Source organism: Trachemys scripta, chromosome 4 (assembly GCF_013100865.1).
Source record: "Trachemys scripta elegans isolate TJP31775 chromosome 4, CAS_Tse_1.0, whole genome shotgun sequence".
NCBI lineage: Eukaryota > Metazoa > Chordata > Testudines > Emydidae > Trachemys > Trachemys scripta.
Genome location: NC_048301.1, coordinates 74,486,690 through 74,495,441, shown reverse-complemented (window position 1 = coordinate 74,495,441; position 8,752 = coordinate 74,486,690). Strand labels below are relative to the sequence as shown.

The 8,752-nt window shown below is 46.7% G+C and overlaps 1 long non-coding RNA gene across 1 annotated transcript in view; it reads right to left on the bottom strand.

The window, feature by feature from the left end:
- The window catches only part of LOC117875798, a 40,254-nt gene extending 32,377 nt beyond the window's left edge, over window positions 1–7,877 (bottom strand). Inside the window, exons 1-2 of the long non-coding RNA XR_004645361.1 lie at window positions 7,502–7,877; window positions 3,729–3,785 (exon numbers count right to left, since the gene is read on the bottom strand). This is a non-coding gene — a long non-coding RNA (uncharacterized LOC117875798). The remainder of the gene's footprint in view (window positions 1–3,728; window positions 3,786–7,501) is intronic.
- Window positions 7,878–8,752: the final 875 nt, after the last annotated feature.

The following is an 8,752-nucleotide window of genomic DNA, read 5'->3' as shown; positions in this document are numbered from 1 at the left end:
AGGTGTGCGATGATGACAAGTCCTGATCACACAAATGTCGCAGTGCACAGTCAGGATGTTGTGCTGCCAAACACATATGGCTGTCGACAGCTCCATTCAATAATTAAGTGGCTCTCCAGTTCTTCAAGGTTCACTACTATCCCAGTCTAACAGGTTTCACCAGTCGGAAACATTCCGGGCCATATCTCCAACTAATGTAACTCAGTGTAGCTCCATTGCAGTCAATGAAGATAGATGGATTTTCACTAGCTGAGGATCTGGTCCTCAACCTATTGTTTCCTTTCCTCCGTTTCATGTTGTTCCTTCTAGCTGGGCGTTCACAGTCCAGTCTAATCAATGGCTCCCCCTCCTATCCAGAGATACAAGGGTAGCTGTCTTCTATAAGCTCATGCTGCAATATGTGTGGTCATTCCATAGACAGCTGCCGAATTGCTCCCTGTAGAATACACTTTGAGTGCAGGCATTTCAGTAACTTAAATATGGAATAATGAGAGATACTGTGCCACCATTATTAGCTCTGTAGTCATAATAATACACATAGTGACAACAGCAACAGAGAGTCCTGTGGCACCTTTAAGACTAACAGAAGTCTTCTGTTAGTCTTAAAGGTGCCACAGGACCCTCTGTTGCTTTTTACAGATTCAGACTAACACGGCTACCCCTCTAATGTTCTCTTACTATTCCTTTGAGTACCAACCCCAGCAAGCTTCTCAGACTAATGTCTCTATAGCATCAGGGGCAGGTTTGCAAGCTCAGGCTATTGGTGAAGCTTAGATTTTAGCCCAAAGCCTGCACTGGTTCCTGCTTAGCCTCCCTATTCTGTCTTTGCTCAGCTCAGGCAGCAACTTCGTTTATCAAGGCTGGTTCATCCCATTGTTCATGGTACTCCCTTTCAGTCCATACCAATGTCATGTGCCATAGTTCAGACTCCCAGGGTGTTGGGCAGAGAGGCAGCTGTCTGGCATGAGAGGAGACTCTTATTAAAGCACAATATTTATATATCATCGTGAGCCCAAAAACTAAATATCTCTGACATGCCCTGGGTATTTGCCTCAGCAGCCTTCTCCTTGTGGTCTCTCACGCACAGGCAGACAGGATCAGCGGCCTGCTAAGACCAAGACCAGCTTTTGAAAAGTCTGCTGCATTCCACCCTGATCTCTAGCCATGAATATGCAGCAGTTTTCAGCTCTTCCACATACCCTGTGCTCCCTCCTGCTCCACCTTGAACCATCCACACAAAGTGCATTTTAAAATGTCCAGGTAACCTGATTCCTGACAAAGGCGAAGGGCCCCTGAAAGGCCTCCAGGAATGGAATATTCCAGCTGAAATACTCAAGTGCACCTCTACAATGCAGAATGACAGACACATTAAAGGCATCTATTTCAGCTCCTTGGAGCCAGATGCCTCCTCCTTCCTGTGCTGGACAGAGAGCCGGCTCAGCATGGAGTTTCTCTCCCATTTCCTAAGGATGTCAGTCAAAGGCAGGCGCTTGGAAGTTCAAGCGTGGCCAAAAGGAAGCAGATTTCAAAACACACCTCTCCCCCGTTCCTTGGCCTTTTGTTTCCAGTTTTCCCCCTCCTCCCATCAAAGAAAGAAACAAGAAAAGATTTTGGAGTCACCAAGCCATGATCTATCATTCTTTCAGAAGAGTTTTTCTTAATATTAATCAACACAAGCCTCCTCCCCCTGAGGGAGCAGTGATCTTGGACGGCTACAGCAGATTTCTGAAGGGTCTAAAGCAGAATTCCTTTTTTCTCACTAAGAGCATAGATGACTGTAGAGACAGCTGCCAAGTTTTCTGGGATGCTCAGAAGATAAATAGAAGTAGCGCCCTATTGCACATTACTCTGAATGCACAGAACACACAGAAATTCTGTCATCCCCACAAACCAAGCAGTTTGTTTGTCCAAAGAATTAAAAATATAGGGCCGGATTCTCCGCTTCACTGAATTTATGTTTAGTGGAGGGGGTGTGGGACCATAAGGGAACTGATAATATCTCCCTTATTCTCTGCCTGGTCTCTGGCCCTGAAATAGATTAGAGCAGCTTAAAGGCTACTCTACATGGCCAGCTACCAAGAATCCCCTTGGGGCTGTGTGCCAGCAGGAGCACAATATGCTCTGGTCACTCCTCCTCTTTAACCCTTCCTGGCCCCATTCTGGTCTTCTCCACCCCTTACAAATATCCAGTGCCAGGAGGATGGCTATGCCAGCTATACACCTGCTGGAGACAGCTCTACACTGGGAGATGTGGCAGGTCTCTGCTCCTTCTGTGCTGCCTGAATGGTACAAAGGGAATAGAGTGAGGCAGAAAATTTTCCCCATCCTGCAGCCTCTCCTCCATCACATAAACCCAACTCTGGTGCGATTCTCTGGTGAAGAACCAGAGAATGTCCTGAATGGCAGCAGCTCAAGGTAAGACACTCTAGCTCCTAGAGTTCACTTGAGCAACTTGTTGGAATACAGTTAGACAACAGCTCAGGACCCTGCATTGTGAGAAGCACAAAGTATCTTACTGTTCTTCCTTACTCCCTTGGTTTCTGTTCAGTCAATTACTCTCTTGAGGTAAATCACACCTCAGTGTTCAAGCAATCTTTAGAAGAGGTCTGTCCTTCCCTCCTCTCACAATTGATCTTAGGGCTAGTCCTGTCTTTAGGCAGGGTTGAATGCATCTTCCCATGCTAAGCAAACAAGCTCATGATGCAGCTTTGTTACCACGTCCTGCCCCTGTATCTCAAAGATGCTCTTGTCTCCCAGGGACTCATGCCAGGTGTACTATCTTCACAAACCTTGGCATTCTCTCCTCTGCCCGCAATGTTCCTTTTGCTCATCTACCATTAGCCTCCTCTCTGTCCCCCACACATTCTTTCTGCTATTAGCTAGTTACTTAGAGCTGGGTGTCATTAGCAAACTAAAGGCACACAAGCCAATGTCTTCTTCCCAATCTCCCTAATAGCCCCAAACATGCAACGAACAAGAGCAGGGACAAGATGGAATTTTGCAGAGGGAGTCCTTGGGCAGAAGAGTAATTGGCCCAACCTACCCCCCCCCCCCCGGGATCTCTCCAAGAGATAAAAGCAAAGCCACTGAAGGGCAGTCCTGTCTACTCCACTGTCTCCATTACGTTTTGCAGGCAATACCACCTCCTGATCAATAACACTGATGGCAACTAATAGATCTAATAACATCAGGATGATCACCTGATTTTTATCCATCATCAGAAGATAATCAATCAGTGCTGTCTCTGTGCCATAACTGGGTCTGTTCTTGGATTGACAAGGGTCAAGGAGAACTAAAGAAGCTGGATACTCTGTGAATTCTCATGTGAAAACCCTCTCAATAATCTTAACCAGCAAAAGGCTTCTCCTTTCCAGATCCTGCTTTCCAGAATAGACTCACTGCATTTACTCTACATCTCGTTCTAAAGGTCATCTGAAAATATACTTTGTCTCCTTTGTCTACACCCCTTAATTTCCCTCTCCCACTGTTATTATTTTGCTATTTAATGCTGCATACTGTTTAGGGACACAGTTTATTCAAACAAAGGGCTCAGTCCTGCAAACCCATATCTCACTCTTAGTCGTATTCGAGTAATCAGATTGACTTCATTAGTAACAGAGTGCAAGATCAGGCTCTAACGTAGTATGTGGCTGTACTGCCCTGCACAGGTGTCCTGACAGTACAGTGATAAATGTGGGATAAATAGATAGATTGGGCAGAAGACTCACCCATCTTCAGTTCCACATTTTCTTCTGATGTGACCCCAGCAGGCTCCTACAAGATGGCTAGTCATGTGCAAAAATAGATATTTGTGAGTTTGTTCTAAAATTCAATTGTACTTTTCCAATAGCAAATGAATTCCACAAGTTACCATCATTGACAGATGCAAATACAGGGACAGAAAACCAGTCTGAGGCATTGTTGGCTCATTCTACCTCCAGACATTAGGACCACACAGGATACAGACACAAAAACTAATGATGGGAGAATTTTGATTTGGTCCATCACAAAATTCAGGTACTTATCATAGAATCATAGAATATCAGAGTTGGAAGGGACCTCAAGAGGTCATCTAGTCCAACCCCCTGCTCAAAGCAGGACCAATTCCCAGCTAAATCATCCCAGCCAGAGCTTTGTCAAGCCAGGCCTTAAAAACCTCCAAGGAAGGAGACTCCACCACCTCCCTAGGTAACGCATTCCAGTGTTTCACCACCCTCCTAGTGAAATAGTTTTTCCTGATATCCAACCTGGACCTCCCCCACTGCAACTTGAGACCATTGCTCCTTGTTCTGTCTTCTGCCACCACTGAGAACAGCCGAGCTGTTCTCCATCCTCTTTGGAACCCCCCTTCAGGTAGTTGAAGGCTGCTATCAAATCCCCCCTCATTCTTCTCTTCTGGAGACTAAACAATCCCAGTTCCCTCAGCCTCTCCTCATAAGTCATGTGCTCCAGACCCCTAATCATTTTTGTTGCCCTCCGCTGGACTCTTTCCAATTTTTCCACATCCTTCTTGTAGTGTGGGGACCAAAACTGAAACTTCTCTGAATCTTATTTAGTCAAAGTATTAGAAACTCTTGATTCTGCAAAGCTGCCCTTGGGAACTGGAACTGTTCTGGAACTGACTTTACAGCATGACTTCTAGTATTTCCTTCTTCCAGTTGAGCCAGGAATACCAGGAGCCTGATTTTTTTCTGGAGGTGAGGCTCTTCTGTTTCTGCTGATCCCTCATAAAATGGGTGGTGGAAAGATAAAAATAAACTAAAAACCCTGCAACTCATTCTAGAGGTTAAATAGAGATGGGCCATGCAATATTTAATAAAAATAGAGGGGATTCTATAGTCTGGCTGCAGGACTACAACAGACCCTGTGGTTCTCTCTGGTCCAAGTCTGAATTATTTCTACTGTTTGCATCGTGGTAGTACCTAATAGCCCCATTCAGCTATTGTGTGTAGCACTGTACACACACAGAATAACAAAGGTAGCCACTAGCCCAAGGAGCTTACAGACTGAATATATTAGATCTAGGCCCCTTCAGACTTTGGGCTCACATCCTGACCTGAACGCCACAAACTCTTCTGCTCAGGCTTACTCAAAAAAGAAGAAGAAGAAAAAGAAATAAAGGGAAGAGACTAATAGAGCACTATGTCTTTAAGAAGGAGGAATGCTAGATGCAGGAATGCAGCTGCTGCCAGCAATTCCAACATGCTCCTTATTATAGCAGGATAGATGGGTTGACAGTCTCTTCCCAGTTCTGTGGTTAGCTGGCTACAGGCATGCAGTCATTACTTTATATTAATGTGAGATGTGAACATTGTTTTGCTGGTTATAATTATTCTCTGAGTGATACAATCTTAAAAATTACAGCTTTGGAGAATCTCTTTTTCTGTAGTTCTCCCCAGGAGCCCCTGCCTGGGTCAGTTCCCAATAACATGATTTTCCAAGGGACTTGGGAATTTATTTATTAATGTATATATTTTTGAATTCTAATACCCTGTCACTTTGACATTCTGCAGCCATGCTGCCTGGCTGCCATATTGAGTGCAGGGGAGCACCAGGACCAGGCCTTGACTAGGAAAAGAGGCCCAAGCCTGGTTCAGAAGGGAGCCAGTGGCACTGGTTTGGGCTGAGCTTCTCCATCATTCTGCTGCAGGACTCAGGCAAAGAGTGGAAATCTTTCAGGTGGGCCCTTTTAGAAGAGGACTAAATAGGCTGGAGCTGGGATACCTCCTCTTCAAATGTGTCTGCTGATGAAATGCCCTGGGTACAACCTAAGGAGAAAATGGAGTCCTTTGCATGGGACCTGCCATGAGAACAGGTACTGCAATATACCCCACAGACAGAGAGAGCTTTACCTCCTGGCAAAGGCTAAGACTTCCATGGGCCCATACGCCAAACCCTGGAATCCTCTCTTCTATGCCATTCTTATGGGGTGGAGAGAAAACAATTTTGAAACAATTGCTTAAGCAGTGATGAAAAGGACTGGCCTGTATTTATCTCCAGATGAGACAGCAGCAGTGCAAACTTTTCCCTTCCCCCCAATACACTGACTGCTTCTTCCTACAAAAGTGCCTCACTCCTGCTCTGAAAGCTCTAGTGCTTAGAGAAGATCAGGCACGTTTAATCCTTGGCCACTCTGCTGAGTCTGCCAACTAAGGGGCCACAATTGGTAGAAGCAGTTGTGGTGATGGGTTCTGTGTTGGAGATACTAAGAGCTGGACAGAGACCTATCAGCAAGTTTGCAGATGACACTAAACTGGGAGGAGTGGTAGATACACTGGAGGGTAGGGATAGGATACAGAGGGACCTAGACAAATTAGAGGATTGGGCCAAAAGAAATCTGATGAGGTTCAACAAAGACAAGTGCAAAGTCCTGCACTTAGGACGGAAGAATCCCATTCACTGCTACAGACTAGGGACCGAATGGCTAGGTAGCAGTTCTGCAGAAAAGGACCTAGGGGTTACAGTGGACGAGAAGCTGAATATGAGTCAACAGTGTGCCCTTTTTGAGCTGTAGAAGTAGGGGCATTGCCAGCAGATCGAGGGACGTGATCGTTCCCTTCTATTCGACATTGGTGAGGCCTCATCTGGAGTACTGTGTCCAGTTTTGGGCCCCACACTACAAGAAGGCTGTGGAAAAATTGGAAAGAGTCCAGCGGAGGGCAACAAAAATGATTAGGGGTCTGGAGCACATGACTTATGAGGAGAGGCTGAGGGAATTGGGATTGTTTAGTCTGCAGAAGAGAAGAATGAGGGGGGATTTGATAGCTGCTTTCAACTACCTGAAAGAGGGGTTCCAAAGAGGATGGATCTAGACTGTTCTCAGTGGTACCAGATGACAGAACAAGGAGTAATGGTCTCAAGTTGCAGTGGGGGAGGTTTAGGTTGGATAATAGGAAAATCTTTTTCACTAGGAGGGTGGTGAAGCACTTGAATGGATTACCTAGAGAGATGGTGGAATCTCCTTCCTTAAAGGTTTTTAAGGCCCAGCTTGACAAAGCCTTGGCTGGGATGATTTAGTTGGGGATTGATCCTGCTTTGAGCAGGGGGTTGGACTAGATGACCTCCTGATGTCCTTTCCAACCCTGATATTCTGTGATTCTATGATTCTATCGACTCATTTCACACAGGCCACCAAACAGCTATCAAGAGGAATGACTTTTGGTTATTATCAGCATGCAGCTGGATTTTAACTAGATGTGAAAGGCTCCCTGTCCATCACCACTCTCCTTAGCTTCCCAGGAGGCATTTGAAACAAGCTGCTAGGATGGCATGAAAATTGGAGGTGCTGCAAAGTTAATTTTTCTCCCTTATTTTCCCCCTTTCCCACCCCATTTCTTCTTTGTTTTGTTGGAGCCTTATGCCCTGCAGGATGAGGAGAAGGGGAAAGGATGTGCCCACTCCCATCTGGTAGTGGCGAAGGGAGAAAGCCCTGCCCTACCGAGGGAGCAGCCATGTGCTCTCAGAATGCCTCTGCTTTAAAAGCCCTAGAGTTAATGCTTACCTTATGTTGCATACATTGGAGCCGCACATGTGACACCCACATTTATGGCAGCGGAATCCCCAGCCGTCATTTTACTGCACACATCATAAGTCAGCGAGACCTCCAGTGCGTCGCCTTGGAGCTCTGGCTCTAAGCCCCCACCCGATTTGTACCATAATCTGAATATTTAACAGTTCACCACATAGCATAGCCAAGCCATAAATCCCTCACTGGGAGCAGTGCTGGGAATGCTTACTTGGCGTGCTGCGGTGCCAGCTTGAAGCAGTTCTGCTGCCCTAGGCAATTGGAAACTGTCCTCCCCCCTTTTCCCAGTCATGTAGCCACTAACATACTCATCAGACAGGGGATACTGTCTGCCTCTACTCTTTAGCAATAAGCCATTCTGTCCCATACACAATGATGCAATCAACCACAGGACACAGCTATCCTGTATCTAGATTTCAGTTGCACTGTAAACATTGTACAGCAGCCTTACTTAATTATTAACAGGTAACAACTACCCCTGACTCATGATAGGGCTTGAAACCCAGTGTGGGAAAACACAGCCTTATTGTTGACTCCCCTCTGGTGATATGCCTGATAAACAACCTCTATGTGATACCATAGAAGAGATTAGTGGGGCTAACACCCTTAACAACCCACACTGGCCCAGCATGTGAAAAGCCTAGGTGAACCTTAAGAATGAGGGACAGGAGCAGCACTTGGGAGGCCATTGCCTTACAGTGGGATGGAAATGGCTGGGATGGATGGATGGACAGGAGCTGTGTGTAGTGGCCTTCACCCTGAAGTGGAGATGAGACTGACTGAGACAATGGCTGAGAATAGCTGAGCTGGGTGGAATTGGAATGACACATTCATGCAGATTACTTGGTAATTGCACAGAGCTGGTATTATTCATTAGCACATGAGTTGCCCTCTGGTTAGCAGATAGATAATCGGACCTGGCACTTAGTTGACAATTGGCCAAATTATGCCTTTCATGACCCTTATATATATCCAGGGCCGGCTCCAGGCACAAGGCAACCAAGCACATGCTTGGGGCGGCACCTGGTAAGGGGCGGCCAATCTTGGGGGGGGGGGGGAGCGCGGCACGGCCTTCCGCGGGGGGGGGGGGGGCGGGGTTCCGTGGGGGGGGGAGGCACTCCGGCAGCGCGGCGCTCAGGGGGGTTCCGGCGGCGCGGTGCTCGGCGGCGAGGGGGCGGTGCTTTTTTTTGCTGCTTGGGGCAGCAAAAAAGTTAGAGCCAGCCCTGT